We start from the raw sequence: 19,144 nt of genomic DNA on the forward strand, positions 1-19,144 counted from the left end.
TGGTGTAGCGATCATCAGGTTCAAAATAAAACAACAGGACTACATGGTCGAAAAAAAACCCAACAACCTTTAACAGCAAACACAGGATCCTTTCTTGAGCTTCTGTGTCTGTATCAACCTTCCCTCTAGGGAACCATCTCTCAATTTCTTCACTTTTCTAAATTAGGGAGTATCTCTAAATTATAACTTTTATTCCTAGAGAGGGGAAGGAGGACCTTTTTTCCATAAAAGCTGTTTCTACTTGGGAGATTTTGACTATAGAGATGTGTCACTTGGGGAGCTTCTTTTTTCACATGGTTAACCAACATAACTGTACCAACACAACATTGTAGTATTGACTTGGTGTTACTGTTTAAACCTAGGTCCAAGGCTTTCTGAATGGCTGTAGTTCTTGGAGGTAACATGGGACCCATAGGCTGACAGCAAAGTCTTCTGAGACTTTAAGAGACAAATGTAGCCTTTTCCCAGCATGGAGAGAACAGCTGTCTTCCAGTGTGGGGCTCTCAAGTGATTTGCAAGTAGGTTGTATGTCAGAAATGTGGCAGGACAAATATAGTGTTGATGACCTTAACTCATTTTAACCTGCCTGCACGCCGACCGTGTTCATTTTTTCCCCAGGAATGTTACGCTGCATTTACATCTTCTTCCAAATGCCAAATAATATCTTTGTGTTTTCCACAATTTGCACAGCTCAATGTGCTGGCTTTTTTGTGGACTCTGACTTGGCTCTGCATGCCTTTCTGCCTCACATCTCTCTCATATTATTTTGGATTCTCTGTAATGTCTAAAGGGTCAGAGCCCTGTCCACCCTCTACAAGCTTCTCTCTGCACTTGGTGACTTCCTTTGCTTTGCAAATTTTCATTGCTTCCTTAGGAGTTTCCTTTGGTCTTTTTCTCTGAGCATTTTGTCCTAAATCTCAGTCATAATCTGGTTTCCTGTCGGGGATTTAGTTGGATTCCAAACATTGCAAGATTGGCTTTTCTATGTCTAAGTTATTCACAAACTCTTTTATGTTTTCATCTTCTTTTTCTACCTTTTGTTTAGACTACAATATTCATACACTTCAGTTTTATGTGGAGTACAATACTCACCACATTTTTAAAATGCAGTTTCATAGTTTGCCTCCCATGCCAGAGATAAGTTAAAATGTTCAAGATATCCTTTAGTACCTCTTACTCTTGTACCGAACGTTGATCAAAAAATGACCGAGTCAAGTAATCTAATAGAGGTCCGCTTCACTGAGTTTCTGAGATCTAACTAATCAGAACGCTGTAACATGACGTTGCACAATGCAACCGTAATCTGTTACCATCCAGTTCTTGTGGGAACCTCATAATGGTAGAAGACCTCTCAGACTCCAGGTGAGGCTTTACTGAAGAAGCCCGTTGGGCCTGAGTCTGTTGTAGAGAAGGACATGGGTTCCCTAGGCTGTGGCCAGATGAGTGCAGCCATGCGGTATGGGGTACCACAGGCCTGTCTGTGGCACCACATATGCAGGTATTCCCTGCACTGCTACCTTGCAGCATGTTTTTTTTTGGTTGTTTTTACTCTAGCAGGTCCCAGGGTAAAAAACAACCATACCAAAAATAATTGGGGTGGCACACGTGGCAGCAGCATGCTCTGCCCCAAACCAGAGCCTTTCAAGCTGTAACATGCTTTGGCTGCTGGCCTTGCTCCCAGCTGCAGGAGCACCGCAGCTGCAGCTTTCTGGCCCCCAGGACTCCAGGTAAGGCTGCCGGGGCCAGCAAACAAACTTATCACTCTTCACACTTCTGAACAATCATCATCCTCTCTATCTCAGGTAACAGTTGTCACCACTTTCAGTGCCAAAATCCCTGTTACCTGTATCCCTGTATCTAGGTCAGCCCCTCCTCAGAGGTAGGAAGTTCACTGCAGACCCTTGACCTACTGCACATGTGCAGGATTTAACATTACATCACCACAATCAGATATGCCAGGGGACGTGGCAGCACTGTGCACTCTACATTGCCACCACTGACAACAGTCTGGCTCCATCCTCTTTGGAATCAGCCTTCAGTATTTGAAGGTTGCTATTAAATCACAACTCAGTCTTTTCTCTAGACTAAATAAGTGCAGTTTCCTCAGCCTGTCCTTGTAAGTCAGGTGCCCCAGCCCCTTAACTATTTGCATTGCCCTGTGCTGGATTCTCTCCAATTTGTCCACATGCTTTCTATAGTGAGGGGCCCAAAACTGGACACAGTACTCCAGATGTAGTCTCACCAGTGCTGAATAGAGGGGAAGAATCACTTCCCTTGTCCTTCTGGCAACACTTCTACTAATGCAGCCCAGGATGCTGTTACCTTTCTTTGCAACAAGGGCACAATGTTGGCTCATATTCACATTTCTGTCCACTGTAACACCCAGATCCTTTTGTGCAAAGGTGCTGATTAGCAAGTCAGTCCCCAGTCTGTACCAGTGCATGGGATTGCTCCGTCCTAAGTGCAGACTTTGCACTTGTCCCCATTGAACTCCATGGGATTTCTTTTAGTTTAACGCTCCAATTTGTTGAGGTCTCTCTGAATCCAAGCCCTACCCTCCAGATTATTTACTACTATCCACCATCTTGGTGTCATCTGCAAACTTGCTGAGGGGGCACTCAATCCCAGGGTTTCTCAACCGGTGGGACACATCCCACCGGTGATGCAAAGGCCCTCTAGGTGGGACTACAGCTTTTTGACTGGCCCCTGGGGGGCCCCCCCCCCCCGGGGTTCAAAAGGCCCCTTGGGGGGGTCTCCCCGTTTTTGGCGGGCCCCGGGGGGCCCCCCCCCCCCCCCCCCCCACTCGTTGACCAGTGGGACCAGGAGTTTTTGACCTTACATAGGTGGGACGTAACGTGCAAAAGGTTGAGAACCGCTGCTCTATCCCATCATGTGTGTGACCTGACATGACTTCCACTGGGAAGATCTGTGGGTGATCAGCACCATTCTGTATATATATAAATGGCTTAGTTCATCTGTCTGTGTGTCTGTTTGTCTGTCCATAATGCTCTTAGATGGTGTGGCTCTCGGTGGGGCGGGGCTCCAGCCAGTGCTGTGTGCTGGGCAAATTGCCCATCAAGAATGACGTCAGGGATGGAGCGCTGCCATGACAGTGGAAACAGAGGGGATGGAGGCGGCGGAGGGGATGGAGCAGAGGGTTAGTCCAGTGCTGCTGGCCTCGCCCCCCTGGCCCTGCTCTTTGGAGATGGTGGCAGTGTGGGACAGTGGCGGAGGGGGATGGAGGGTACGGAGGGGATGGAATGGGACAGTGGAGCACCACCATGACAGTGGGGACAGAGCTTGCCTCGCCCCCTCCCCACCCCTGGCTCTGCTCCTTGGAGGCGGTGGCAGCACGGGGTGGTGGTAGTGCAGCGCTGGCCTTGCCCCTCCCTCCCTGCACTCCATCCCTGCCATTATTCTTGATGGGCAATTCACTAATAGAATTATAGAAAATTAGGGTTGGAAGGGATCTCAGGAGGTCATTTGGTCCAATGTCCTGCTTAAAGCAGGGCCATTCCCAACTAGATCATTCCAGCCAGGGCCTTGTCAGGTTGAGCCTTAAAAACCTCCAAGGATGGAGATTCCAGTGCTTCGCCACCCTCCTAGTAAGGAAGTTTTTCCTAATATCCAGCCTAAACTTCTCTTGGTGTACCATGAGACTGTTGCTCCTTGTTCTGTCATGTCACCACTGAGATCCATCCTTTTTGTAACCACCCCAGAGGTAGTTAAAGTCTTCTATCAAATCCCCTCTCAGTCTCTTCTGCAGACTAAATACACCCAGTTCCTTCATATAAGAGACAGTCAGTACTATGAAAGACTGGGGCTGAGAAAGGGAGGATAGAAATCCTTCCCATTCACTGAAACAGAAAATGACCTTTCTAAAGGTCAGTTCTGTTGACAGCCGTTTGCTTCAAAAAGCGCTTGCGTGCACGTGTGTATGGGTGTGTGTGTGTATGTATGCATGAATGTGGAGAAAGGAGGAAACCATCTAATTGCTCAAATGTGTGGCCAAATTTATTTAAAATTTGTTAAACTAATTTTCTTTCTAGTTTCCTAATAACTTTAAGTAATATTTAAAACATTTAAACAAAATGGCTCATCTATGCCAGCTTAAATGTATTCATATGATAATGTCTCCAGGTAGCTGCTGTTCTCTTATATTTCATTATTTGGAAAGGGAACTTCTGTCTAATGCCTCATTTAAGATTCAGTGGAATCTTTCTTGCTTCAGTAATTTTCCTATTAAATTACAACTATTAGCACTAGTTCCTCACCCTAAAGGAAACCAATAAAATCACCCATACTAATGAAGTTGTTTTCAGCAGCAAGCACCTCGTTACAGGGGTACTTCTAATTATTGTTAAAATGAACTGGAACACAGTGTCTTCGGAATGGGATGTCCCAGAGCTATAAACCAAAACCATAAACATCTGTGCAACTCCTAATCTATTCATTTAACCTTTGTAATAGCAACACAACCTCAACTAATTTTTAATGCTGGTAGGCATTAACATAAATAGAAATGAAAATGTCACTGAAACGTTAGAAATAGAATTCTAATTTATGAGCGTTGCCCCCCGGTGAGGAATTTGTTTATTTTCTTTTAAAAAATTACAATGCCACCTGGAGTTCATCTCTCTTTACTTTATCTACTTTGGTCTTGATCTTTTCTCTCTGCACTAATTGTTATGTTTAGGCAGTACCCCATGCAATACTATACTGAGGAAGGATTGTGATATAGCTTATATAGCAGAATGCATGAGCTAACTAGAAAAATAGAGCTCCAGATCAGATTTAATTAAGATAGCTTCCTCTCTCAGTGAAGCTTTATGCCTAAAGCGAGAAAACACCAAGACTGAGGGACTGATTTGGAAAAACAAGGTGCCTCAGCTAGCTTCTGAAATCTTTAGGTGGAGTAGCGTTTACTCATCTCTCTAATCCTGCTGACTTCACTGAAGCTACTTACCTAAGTAAATATATGAGTAAATATTGTATAAACTGGCCTATTTGAGAAGGCCCTACTCTGGGCAAGCATCACTATTTCAATCTCACTACTGGTAAGGACCACTTGCATAAGTAACGGTTTGCAGGATTATCCTTTTTATTTTTCCAAAGTAAAAGACTGATACTGTGAAGCTCAAGGGAATGAAACTGTAGAAAATCACAACATGATCTTGTTAAAATGCAGCGCTTCTGTGCAAATTGTATTTTGGAGTTCTGTGTTCATTGCCTTAATGACTTTCATAGCAAGTCTCCTGTCCTTATAAGAAGAAAAGTGTTTTCCAGACTGCTACCAGCACCACCACCTATCAGTAATCTGTTTTTTGATACCTCATAGATCATCTCAATTATCTTTAATTTATTATTTGAATTACAGTAGCCAGCTAGAGGCTCTAAATGTGATTGAAATCAGTAATTAGAATGGAAGCCCATATTCTTTAATCATTAAACCTATGAGTAGTTTTTGCAACTTAAGTACATATATACATTTACTCTCATTTATACATTATCTCTGATTGTGGCCTTAGTTAAGCACATTCTTCATGAAGCACAAACCAAAATATATTCCATCTCTTCTTAACTTTGAGTGGTTCTATTATGAGAACAGGAGTAGAAGGTAACAACTAACTCCTGCTAGTAATGTAGACAGATAAACTGTATACACACTGGGAGCGCATGTATTGATATCATTACTTTTTCAGAGTGAAACTGTGCTTTAAACCCTGTATCCATGTCTTGATTCTGGAATTCCCATAGCAGAAAATATTTTTTTCTTTCAAGGTTTTAGTGTCTTGACATTTCCTTTTAAGTGCTACTTAGTGAGTGGAAGTGTTTTGATGCCTGATGAAGGCAAGAGGGGAACACTGAAGTAAATGCCTTTTAACAAATGTATATGCCTCAGCCAAGTGTGGTCAAGGAATATGTCTTGAAAAGGTTTGAAAGAGAAGACTTGCATAGCTTGACAAATTGATGTAGGTGATGTCAGTGTGGAGGTATAGAAGAAACTATGAACACTCTTGTGTGTGAAGCAGATAAGTGAATGGTTGAAGACGCGGTAATTGGAGAAAACATGACATAACACGATATGACAAAAGACAAGAGTAGAAAAGCAGGGAAAGGCAAACTTTGTACCTTTGTCATGCACAATTGATAATTTATCTTTGTATTTCCTTGTAATATCCAAGCGAGAGCTCTCTGACTAATATAAAATCAGTAGAAAGTCACTTGTGGACTTTATGAGTCTCTGCTCAGCCTCCCTTTTTAGATAACATCTCTACATGGAAAGGATGTAATAAAAATGTAATTAATTTTAAGAAACCTTTTAATTGACTATCAGTTGATTTGTTTTGGGTTTATTTGAGTGGGATTGTTTGGAACGCTTCTGAATAGAAAGGAATTATGATGGTGTTACAATGGCATTTTTAGTTGAAAAGGCCTTTTGAAGAGGAAGGATTTGCAGTATATCCTTAACATAGTCAGACTCCAGATTCACTAAATATCCTCATGAAGCTTGCTGGAGACACACAGCTGAGAATGGTTTGCCCCTTCTCACGTGTTTTGATTTGGGCTGTGTCTGGCATTGTTCAGGATAGATGTATGTGTCTTGGTGACATATATCTGATTTTGGTTTTAACTGTCTATTAATTGCTTGAAGGCTAGGACCAAGGCCTTCAACTGACACTGGGAGCTGTCTAGGAACCAGTGGAAGGATCTGGGTTGGAGGTACTCATCATGACCTAAAGCGCAAGAAGGAATAACAGCTGGGTTCTGTACAAGCTGGAATCTTTGCATTGCATTCATATTAAGCTTCAGACACAATGATGTATCATAATCCATTTTGAAAATGATAGTACATGGACTGCTGTGGTCAACTCTTTGTTCATCAGGACAGGGCAACATTCCCTAGGCTAAAGAAGGCATCCCTGTGGTCTAAGCAGTCAAAATGGGACACTGATGTTTTGTATTACTTTGAATAGTGACTGTCTACTCTGAATGGAAGGTGGAAAGAAATTCTTAGATTTTCAAAATATTGCATCTTTTTAACCATCATTGCTTCGACTTTCTCAGTTCAACTTCAGTGAATGGCTGTTCACTGAAGAGCTGAGCTTTTGCAGATATTCTAACACCTTAGTAGAGCCAGTAGTTCTATCTGATGAAAATGAGAAAAATAGTTGAGTATTGTTGGCATGTTGTTGATAACTGAACTCACAATGGAGATTTTTCCATTATTTTTCCTTAAAATTTGATCAACTAACTCTACCTTTCTCAGTGTGTAGTGAAGCTGTGAAAAGCCTGTATTCTTCTTAAACTGGATACAGTTTCTTAATTAGTTTGAGAATCTAAGGAGTCCATTTCTGAAATGTTGTTAACAAAACTTATTTTTTTATATTACTGGGTGACATAAACAGCTTTTGATGATATTGCTTTGATGTTATGGCATTGATATTTGTCTGTAATATTAGCCTTCTCTATACTTGCGTATGGATAATTTATCTTATATTTAATAGATTGTATGTATAGGAGACTTTTCTATTTATGTACACTGTTTTATTTACGTAGAAGAATAATGGAGAAAAAAACCTTTCCTGTGGAAACACTGTCTTCTATTTTTACCCCAAAATTCAAAGTGAAGGCATCCTACAACTGAAAGCATGAAAGCAAGTTGTTAATTTTTTTTGACAGCAGCGAGAATTTCCTTACAGAGCTTTTACTGGGAATATTAATCTTATCTATGACAGTGATTTTTTTTCACCTCTTTATTCATCCCTGGTATACGTTTGAGCTATTCTGGAACAACAACACATTGAAATTTTAGAATATAACATTTCTAGACAATCTTTAAAAAGTTTGTAATATGCCAAAGGAGCCTAATTTCTTCTTGTATCCATTACAAATATAATAAAACCGATAAATATAACTAGTAAATGCAAGAAATTATCCAAAGCCTGGAGTGTTTTAAGTATGGTCTCTGTAGGAGGGCACTACGTGCCTGTTCCTTTATGAAACTGCCTGGCCAGAGGGCCCTGCAGGCTGAACAGAGCTCCACAGCTGCAGGTTGCTTGAACAACAGCCTAAAGAGCTAATTGGCCAGCACCTGCAGGTGGTCAGATCACTGGAAGAAGGCAAGGCTCTGGGGACACATAAGCTCAGGGCTGGAGCTAGCAGTTTCATTCTCTCTCTGGAGACTCCTAAGGGAATGAGTATGGCCTTCAAGAGCTACCCAGAGACCTTTGGTCCCCTGCTTTGCTGCCTAGAAGAACTAAGGATCTAGGAACCTATAAGGTAGCCAGGATGAGGAGACACTATCCTAGGGTAGGAGTTTTATCTTCTTAAAGGACACAGTCTTCACTATCAGGATTATGTTATAGCCCAGGGGGCTTATGTTTGTGTTGCTGTATGTACTGGTGGACTGGGATGAGGCTAATAGGGGGTAGGAGGAGGCCTCATTGGGGCACACTAGTGTGTAGAGCCCCAGGTGCCTGAGGGAGGCACAGAGCCAGGTGTCCGAGGGAGGTGCTGAAAGACAAGTGCCTGAGAGAGACACAGAGGCAGGTGTAGAGAGAGAGGTGCCAGAGAGCTAGGTGCCCAAATGGTGTGGAGACACAGGGGCCGTAGGGCCCAGCACCCGAGGGGTTTACAGAAATGACAATAATGGTAACATCTGCGAGGCATGGGATACAATAAGGGAAGGTGAGAGTCATGTGTACACATCTAGACACTGGAGTCATACATGGGCAGCCTTCTGCTTTATTACAACCATTCTTATTTAATAACAAAGGCATGGCAGGTGAGACTGGGCAGACTGCCTGGGAGCTTGCCCCCTGTCACAGTCTCAACAGAGACTCTTGTTTCTTATCCCATTACCCAGACTAGCTTTTGCAACACATGTGCCTTGATGACTTAACTACTTTGTTTATGCCTTTTAGTCTCTCCAGTCAACCTTCCCCTCTCTCAGCAATACTCCCTCCTTCTCTCCACTTTCCCTATCCTTTGTATCCTTGTATTTAAATGACTTGAATTCTTTTTATGTAGTATCCCTCCTTTCTTCATGTCCATTTATATCTCATAGTTTCATAATTTTATAGTTGGTAGGGTCAGAAGGGACCTGAGCAGATCATCAAGTCCGATCCCCTGCCATGGGCAGGAAAGAATGGTGAGGTCAAATGACTCCGGCAAGGTGTCTATCTAGACTCCTTTTAAAGACCCCCAGGGTAGGAGCAAGTACCACTTCCCTTGGAAGTTGGTTGCAGATCCTAGCCACCCTGACTGTGAAGTAGTGCCTCCTGATATCTAGCCTGAATCTACTCTCCGTCAACTTATGGCCATTATTCCTTGTTACTCCCAGTAGTGCTCAGGGGAACAGAGACTCTCCCATTGGCTGCTGGTTTCCCTTGGCCAGTTTATAGATGTCCACCAGATCCCCTCTCAGCCTTCTTTTGTGGAGGCTGAACAGGTTTAGGTCTCATAGCCTCTCCTCATAGGGCCTGCCTTGCTGCCTCCTGATCATGCAAGTGGCCCTCCTCTGGACCCTCTTGATGTTGTCCACATCCCTTCTGAAGCGCGGCACCCAGAACTGGACACAGTACTACAACTGCGGTCTGACCAATGTCCCATGGAGGGGGAGAATCACCTCCTTGGACCTGCTCGTGATGCATCTGTGGATGCACGACAAGGTGCGGTTAGCTTTCCTGACCACGTCCCCACATTGGTGGCTCATGTTCATCTTGGAGTCTATAATGACTCCAAGATCCTTTTCTGCCTCTGTGCTGATGAGAAGGGAGTTCCCCCACCTGTAGGTCTGCTGCTGGTTCTCTCTCCCTAGGTGCAGCACCTTGCACTTGTCAGTGTTGAATCCCTTATTGTTCTCATCCGCCCACCCCTGTAACCTGTCCAGATCCAATTGCAGCCTGTCCCTTTCTTCTAGTGTGCCCACTTCTCCCCACATCTTAGTGTCATCTGTGAATTTGAACAGGGTGCTTTTCACCCCCTTGTCCAAGTTGCTGATGAACACGTTGAACAGTGCGGGCCTGAGGACCGAGCCCTGGGGGACCCCACTGCTCACATCCCGCCAGGTTGAAAATGACCTGTCCACCACCACTCTCTGGGTGCAGCCCTCCAGCCAATTGGTGACCTATTATGAGGCAGTAAACTGTAGTCTACAAAGGTCATGCTTCTCTGAACAAGTTAATTTATAAGGTGCTCCCCCCACCAACTTCTGCTTAACTTCAGATTAACTTAGATACCTACCTCTTTCTAATAAATATGACAGTTAGCTGTTTATGGACAAATGTAAGCATATAAGACACTCTGTACTTTGGATGACTGAAAGGAAGTCAATGAAAGGCAGGAATGCATTGAGTTTGTAAAGCGAAGCACTTACAACATGCTTTTCCTTAAGAATATTTATTTACAAGTGTGCCACTTCTCACCAGCTGGTTATATTGGTTTCTCGCTGTTGAGATTTATCTGCAATTACAAATTATGACCAGCAGTGTTATAAACTGATAAGCACATCTAATTTGGATGCTGTTAGAGCATTAAATGGAATTAGCGACAGCACCATTTCATCTCATTTGGGGAAGGTTATTATTAGCTACATTTTACTCCCATGAAATGGGGCCATAACCACTAAAGTGACTATAATGAAGACACGCTTGCCGTATCTTTGTTTCTGTCCTAAGGTAGGCTATGGGATTAACTAATATTCATCATTAGCCATGTGTAAATGGCCTAAAGGAGATTACGGTGTTTTGAACGATGGTTCAAGAAAGTTTTACTGATCTTTAAATCTGATATTGAAATCACTTGGAGATTACACTGGTATCTGCTTATTGGGGCAAGGAATTCAAAGGTATTCTGCTAGTAGTGGGCAGGAAAGATCAGAGAGGCCAAGGAGAGTATACTCTCAAGTGCACATAACTGGAGTTCTGAAAAAGAACAGCCTGTGGCTTCCTAAAATATGTGTTGTACCACATGCTTAGTGGTTCTGGTCATCCCCCTAAGTTTGCACACTGCTTCTGCTTAGGACCTGAGTATGGAGGTGGCATATTAACTTCATTCCCTATTTAGAATCAAAAGCACTCAAAGGGAAGCCCGTCTAGTTACCGGGTGGGCTTCCAGCATTCCATTCCTCCTATAAATTTACTGCCAATAGGCTTCTATCATAATTATTTAAATTCTAACTGTAATCACTAGAGATGGACAGATATTAGGGGTGAAAGCCTGGTCCTCACCGAAAACAGTGGAAATTCTTCCACTGATTTCTGGAGAATGATATCCTGACCCCAAGTCTGCTTTGAAAACAATGCAAATAGGTAGATTGGCTTGAGTAGCTAAGGTAGGTGGATATTGTGGGGGCAATGGGATGGAGAAAGGAGGATGAATTCTTCCTTGTAGCCTCTGTAGCTCCTTACACACAACTTTCCCTTACTGAAGGCATGGTGGAATGATTTGTTTAGTGGTGCCCTCTCCTCACCACCTTTGTCTTGTTCCCATTCAGATGAATCACACCAGTTTCCCTTCCTAGGGGAGTCTCTGCAAGAGCAGAGAAGGTTGTTTAACAAAACACTGTGGGATATACTGGGATGAAACAAGAGAAGACATAGTTTTTTTAAAGAGAGACTGATTATGCTTGACATGATCAAACTATTGTCCACTTTCTACTTGTTCTAGCAGCTGAATGATATTGATTTCAGAATTAAAGTGGTAGAAAAGATAGATGAATCTGTGAAGGGATCCTAAAGAAGGCATGTCCTCAATTTGTGGATTATCAGAGCATTCCTTTGATTTACTGGAAGTTAAACTTTGCAATGCCCTACTTGCAAGAACTAGAAAGGATTCAAATGTCATCTGTGAAAAATCGGAACAAACATGTTTTCATTTAAGGTTCACTTTTTTCTGAAGTGTTTTTTTTTAGGCTTCCTTGAATCAAATCTACTAATTGGATTATTTATGCTGCATTTGATAAAGTAATTGAAATAAATTAGAGGACTAATGATGATTCACTATTTCAGTGAACCCACAGAATAAACAGCCATCACACTGAATTATCCTGTTTCATGTAAATATGTTATGGATTTATGGTCTTTGATCAGCACTCCCACAGAAAATTGACAACGTTCTTGTGCTCATAATACTAACATGCAGTGACAGATGCTTGTTGGCTTTTTCAGTGGAATAAGAGAGTGGTTGGTAGATCTCTATAGATTATGTAAGTCTCTTGCAACCTCTTCTAAATCAGCTGGTAGATTTCTTTTTTTTCTCCCATGAGTTGCAGCTGTAACTGTAAAATTATTACGACGAAGACGCTGTTACTGTTTCACTGTTGCTGCTCTAAGGTGAGCTTTGGACTATGAATTCCTATCTTAATGAGCACCTACTTTCGTCTATATTACATACACAGGCACCTGTATTATGAGTCTGATACTCTTGGCTGAAGAAAGACTGGATGAACCCCTCCTTTCGGCCAACAAAAGCTCATTCATGCATGTTTAGTACTCTCTGAATTTGTATTGCCTTCAGGATCAGGTACTCATATTGTTATTACTTGTTCTGTAGGGGTAATCAAAGAACAGGAAAAAATGCTCATTCTCTCCTCTTCAAAAGCTGCTCTTTCAAACAGCAGCCTAGTGGTGCTTATTAACACTAATTGCAATTTACCTGTGATGTCACATATAACAGATGGGATCCAAAGGGAGGGAAGAGTATCTTCACAGACTGGCTCACTAATGTACTGAGGATGGCTTTAAACTAGGTTTGCTGGGGGGTGGGGACCTAAGCCCTGAGGTAAGTGGGTGACCTGGAGGAAGCACAAGCAGGAGTGGGCAACAGGGGAGGCCTTCTCTTTCTTCATGAGAAAATAGGGCAATTGGCTAGTTACCAGGTGCCTGCACACAACTGCACAGAGCCTGGGAAACAAGCAGGAGGAACTGGAAGTCTTCAACAGTCCCAGGACTATGATGTGATTGGAATAACAGAGATCAGTGGGATATCTCGCATGACTAGAGCACTCTCATGGATGGATATGACAGGCATGGATGGGTACAATTGTTCATGAAGGACAGGCAGGGGAGAAGAGGAAAAGAGTTGAGCTGTATGATTGCTCAGAGGTCCAGTATGAAACTGGACATAGACCTATTGAAAGTCTCTGAATTAGGGTCGGAGGGCAGAGCAACAAAGGTGATGTCATGGTGGGTGGCTGCTGTAGACCACCTGACCAAGAGGATGAGGTGGATGAGGCTTTCTTCAAACAGATAATGGAAGTCTCCCAATGACAGACCCTGGTTCTTGTGGGGGACTTCAATTACCCTGGCATCTGCTGGGAGGGCAATGCAGCACTGTGCAGGCAATCCAGGCAATTTTAGGAGAGTGCTGGGGACAACTTCCTGTAACAAGTGTTGGAGAGGCCAACTAGGGAGCGTGCTCTTCTTGACCTGCTGTTCACAAACTGGGAAGAATTGGTGGGGGATGTAGAAGTGGATGGCAAGATGGGCATCAGTGGCCATGAGATAATTCAGTTTAGGATCCTGAGGAAAGGAAGGAAGGAGAGCAGCAGACCCTGGACTTGAGAAATGCAGCCTTTGACTCACCAAGGAAACTCATGGGCAGGATCTCCTGGGAGGCCAGTCTGAGGGGGAAAGTAGTCCAGGAGAGCTGGTGGTATTTTAAGGAAACCTCCTGAGGGCAAAGGAATGAACTATCCTGATGTACAGGAAGACTACCAAGTATGACAGGTAACCATCTTGTCTTAGCAGGGAATTATTCAGTGCTAAAACACAAAAATAAAGCTTACAAGAAGTGGAAACTTGGACAAACAACTAGGTAGGAGTATAAGAGTATTGCTTGGGCATTCAGGGATGAAATCAGGAAAGCCAAAGTACAACTGGAGTTGTAGCTAGCAAAAGTACATGAAGGAAAATAAGAAGGGTTTCTACAAGCATGTCAGCAACAAGAGGAAGATCAGGAAAAATGGGGGTCACAGATGGTGTTGAAAAGGCTGAAGTGCTCAATGTCTTTTTCACCTCAATATTCACCGGCAAAGGCAGCTCCCAGACTACTGCACCAGGCAGCACAGTTTGGGGAGGACATGAGCAGCCAGCTGTAGTGAAAGAATAGGTTAGGGATTATTTAGAAAAGCTGGACATGTACAAGTCCATGGGGCTGGATGTGATGAACTTGAAGGTGCTGAGGAAGTTGGCAGATGTGATTGCATAGCCCCTTGATATTATCTTTGAAAACTCCTGGCAACTGGGAGAGGTCCCAGATGATAGGAAAAGGGCAAATATAGTGTCCAACTTTCTGAAAGTGATTGAAGTGAAATGATTTGGAGAACTACAGACTGTTGTCTCACCTCAGTCCCTGGAAAAATCATGGAGCAGGTTCCTCGAGGAATTCATTTCTAAGTACTTAGAGGAGAAGAAGCTGATTAGGAACAGTTGGCATAGATTCACTAAGGGAAATCATGCCTGAACAACCTGATTGTCTTCTACGATGAGATGACTGACTCCCTGAATGCAGGAAAAGCTGTGAATGTGATATACCTTGACTTAAGCAGGCCTTTTGATATGGTCTCCCACAACATTCTCACAAGCAAGGTAAGGAAGTATGACTTGGATGAATGGACTGTAAGGTGGATAGAAAAGTGGCTGGATCATTGGGTTTAGAGGGCAGTAGTCAGTGACTCGATACATAGTTGGTAGCCAGTCTCAAGTGGAATGCCTGAGGGGTCAGTCCTGGGGCTGGCTTTGTTCAGTAGCATCCACTGACCTGGAAGATGGCATAGAGTGTACCCTTGGCAAGTCTGCAGATGATACCAAGCTGGGGGGAGTATTAGGTACACTGGAGGGTAGGGTTAGGATTCAGCAAGACCTTGATAAATTCAAGGATTGGACTAAAAGAAATCTCATGGAGTTCAATAAGGACAAGTGCAAAGTTCCACAGTTAGGACAGAACAATCCTATGCATTGGTACAGGCTGGGGACCAACTGGCTAAGTAGCAGCTCTGCAGAAAAGGACCTGGGGGTTATAGTGGACAGTAAGTTGAATATAAGCTAACAGTGTGCCCTTGTTGCCAACAAGGCTAACAGCATACTGGGCTGCATAGTAGAAGCGTTGCCAGCAGATTGAGGGAAGACATTCTTCTTCTCTATTTGGCACTGGTGAGGTCACATCTGAAGTACTGTGTCCAGTTTTGGGCCCCCCGCTACAGAAAGGATGTGGACTAATTGGAGTCCAGAGGAGGGTAATAAAAATGGTTAAGAGGCTATGGCACATGACTTCTGAGGAGAGGCTGAGGGAAATTTTGTGGAGGACACCAAGTTATGGGGGAGCGTGGTCATACCTGCAGATAGGTTGCAGATACAGGCAGACCTGGACAGGCTGGGGAGCTGGGCAGACCAGAACCTGATGAAGTTCAACACTCAGAAGTGTAAGGTGCTCCATCTAGGGGCAAGGAATCCCCAACATACCTACAATTTGACTTGCACCACGGCCAAAAGGGACTTAGGTATAGTTATTGACCATCGCATGAATATGAGCTGGCAGCGCGATGCTGTAGCCAGCAGGGCAGACAACACACGGGCATGCATTAAACTGTTGCATCTCATGCAAAACTAAGGAAGTGATATTCCCACTGTATTCTGCACTGGTGAGATGGCAGCTGGAGTGCTGCATCCAGTTCTGGGCTCCGCACTTCAACAAGGATGTGGAAAAACTTGAGAGGGTCCAAAGAAGAGCCACTCGTATGATCAGGGACTTGCAAGACAAGCCATACAAGGAGAGGCTGAGGGACTTGGGCCTCTTCAGCCTACAGAAGAGAAGTCTGAGAGGGGACTTGGTAGAAGCTTACCACTACATCAGGGGAGTACATCAAGAACTCAGTGAACAGCTGTTCACCAGGGCGTCCGTGGGGAAGACCAGGAGCAATGGATACAAACTCCTGGAAGGCCGCTTCAGGCTCAATTCCAGGAAAAACTCCTTCATAGTCAGGGTGTCCAGAATGTGGAATAAACTCCCTCCAGTGGTGGTGCAGTCACCTACCCTGGAAATCTTCAAAAAGAGACTGGCCAGTCACCTCGCTGGGGTCACTTGACCCCAGTTGTCTTTACCTGCCTAGTGCTGGGTACTGGACCCAATGACCTACAAGGTCCCTTCCAGCCCCTGACAAACTATGAATCTATGGACTGCTCTTTGCTTTGAGCAGAATCATAGAAAATTAGTGTTGGAAGTGACCTCAGGAGGTCACTAATTTTCTATCATTCTATGATTCTGTAATTAATAACAGTCATTTGCTGTTCAGCATGATACATACTGGAGCATTTTAACTCACCCATAACACACGCTGAGCAACAGAAGGATACAGGTGGCTATGTCTATCTTGGCGTTTAAATACTAAAATTCTGTCATTCATTATGGCAAGCCATAGTGAATATAGAGTATAAGGAAATTCAAAATGCTGTCTGCTTCAAGTTTAACTGTATTTTTAGTGAGGAGAAAGTATTAAAACAATCCCCTGTCTCATATTATGTGGTTTACACCATTTGCACTCAGAGAAGGACTAATAATCAGGAAGCTATTCTACTACATCAATGAGCCTGACAAGCTAACAAATAGCGACCAAATTTCATGAATATCTTTGTGCAAATTGCATTTAAATTAATGTCAATGCTTCCCGTTCTGTAGATTCTAAATTAGTGTCTATTCTGCTGTTAATGTAAATTTAACTTTTCTGTTGTTGTTTACTTTTGCACCAGTTCTATTTTGGTGAAAAAAGTGCATACTTCAGAAAGACATTTCTCAAAGAGTCCAGATGGCAACAATAATTATTTATTATCCTTAGCTTCAATGATTATGTTGTCCAGTCTGTGATATTGTAAATCAGTTTTCCTGTGGCCATAGTTGTGAAAACTGTAGAAAGACTCCTTTTAATATCTTTGGTTAGAAGTCAGTGGTTATAGGACAGGAATGAAGAGATACACCAGGGTTGAGGTTCTGCATAGACCCATGGATCTGAGAACAGGATTTGGGGTTGCCAGAAAATGCAATACATCACTGATGTAGCTTGAAGCCCATCTCCTATCAAGGTCTATTTGCCTTTCCAAAGTGGGTGGAAAATGGAATGGTAGAGTGAATTTCCTTTCGTCTGTATGTATCTAATAGAAGATATAAAATGAGAATAGTACCTCTATTCCAAAACTGATTGGTTAGATTGCAGTAGCCATAATTGCAATTGCAATCCCATATTGCAGGTGCTACATGTGGATTCTTTTTGCATTAATTTGTGTAGTCCCTGGTTCCAAAGGGTATTTTTTTATGTTAACCTAATTCTATCCAATCTGTCATATTTCTTAGCAATGCTCTGCAGCCACTATTTTCTTTCTTTTTTTTTCTTGCTGGAAAAATTAGTTTCAAGCATTTTCTGTGTGCAGGATAATGGTACCATCTGAAGGAAGGAAATGACACGTTGATTTTCAGGTAGGCTTTAATAAATCTTTTGTTTTGGTTTGTAATGTGTCACCTGATTTACAGCTTTCCTTTTTTTTGAGTGCTCTTATTAGTTTATGCTTCAACAATAACCCTGTTCCCTTTCTTTAGCTTCTTTAGAGGTTAAAGTAGCACATCTTTGCAATGTTATTTTAAAACTTGATAACTCAATAGTCACAATTGCTGCATCTCTTCCAAGGATAATGTTTCTTCAGTGAGATACTGATTTTTCTAGATGTCTGTGCCCTACTGGACTTGAAAAAATATGTTTTGCCCATCTTGAATAGTTTAGAAAACACAGCTATCATTAAAAAAAAACCACAGTTAAACACTCATAGGATGTGTGTAGATGAAACAGGGGCCCTAAATTGAGGCGGTGGCTTTTAAAAAACACCACTTCAATTTAGGGCTGATTAAACCCCTGTGTTGTGCACACACCTCGCTGACTTACCTGCCCCTCCAGTGGGGAGGGGAGGGTGAGCTGTCAGTGGGCAGAGCGGTCCCTGGGCTTTGCGGGGGGAGCTGGTGCTTCCCTCTGTAGTAGCAGTGGCCCCCCCCCGAGGCGGCACCTGTCGGCAGGCACCCGGCTCGGGTGGTCCTGGCGTGTACCGCAGCCACGGAGGGAAGCACAACAACTAACAATGATGATGACACCATTGCTGCCACTGCTGCTGACAGTGTCATTGTCGTTGTTGTCTTTGGGAGTACAGGGAAGATTTCTTTTGTCATAATAGGCTGTGGGTAGATCCAGAATTTTTTTATGGGGTGTGGCACACTGCCCCTCAGAAAATGGGGGGATATGGGGGTAGGTGCTGCTGGAGTCCTCAGGCCACTGAGGGAAACCAGGGAGCTGGGAAGGGAGCAGATGCACGAAGTAGGAAGAGGACCCATTCAATGCTGCCACTGTCCCTGGCTGACCCAGGCATGAGAGGAGCCCCAGAGCTGCTCCTCTCCCATTTCAGCCATGGGCTGCAGCTATGTGGCGTGCTGGGCTCTACCAGAGACCGCAGCAGCAGTGCACAGGTTTCTCCTTCCTGCGCCTGCTTCCTGCCCACCCCTTCCTCCCCACTCCATGCCCTGGAAGGTGGAAACTGCATGCCACTGTCACTGTCCCTGCCGAGCTCAGGAACCCACACAGCTGCTCCCTGCAGCCTGCGGCTGGGATGGGGCAGGAACAACTCTGGGGCTCCTTCCCATGCCTGCATCAGCTGGGAACAGTGGTGATGTGGGGGGGAGGGTTACTCCTTTCAGTGTCTGCTTCTGGCCAGCAGGGACACCTAGGATGGGCAGCAGGGAGCAGGTGCAGGATGAGGAAACCCACCCCCCGTTGCTGCCTTCCCTGGCTGAGCCTGGTACCCTCTGCAGCCACAATCCAAGGCTGGAGTAGGGCAGAAGTGGCTCTGGGGCTCCTCTTGCACCTGGGTCAGCTGGGAATAGTAATGGCTGAAGGGGGTGTGTGTTCCCACTGCTGCACTTCCTTGGATCCATCCCTATAGCAGAATTTTAATCCAAACCAGATGAGGTATCTGCTTTTACTATGTGGGAAATTAAGTGATTCTGGATTTCAAAACAAGTTGTAATAATTCCTTGCACTTGTATTGGTACTTTGGGTATGCAACATGGTACAGCTTTGTTTTTGATTGTGGTACAGTTTCCCTAGCTC

This window comes from Gavialis gangeticus, unplaced genomic scaffold (genome assembly GCF_001723915.1).
Source record: "Gavialis gangeticus isolate Ggan-Ray unplaced genomic scaffold, GavGan_comp1, whole genome shotgun sequence".
In the NCBI taxonomy this organism is placed as follows: domain Eukaryota; kingdom Metazoa; phylum Chordata; order Crocodylia; family Gavialidae; genus Gavialis; species Gavialis gangeticus.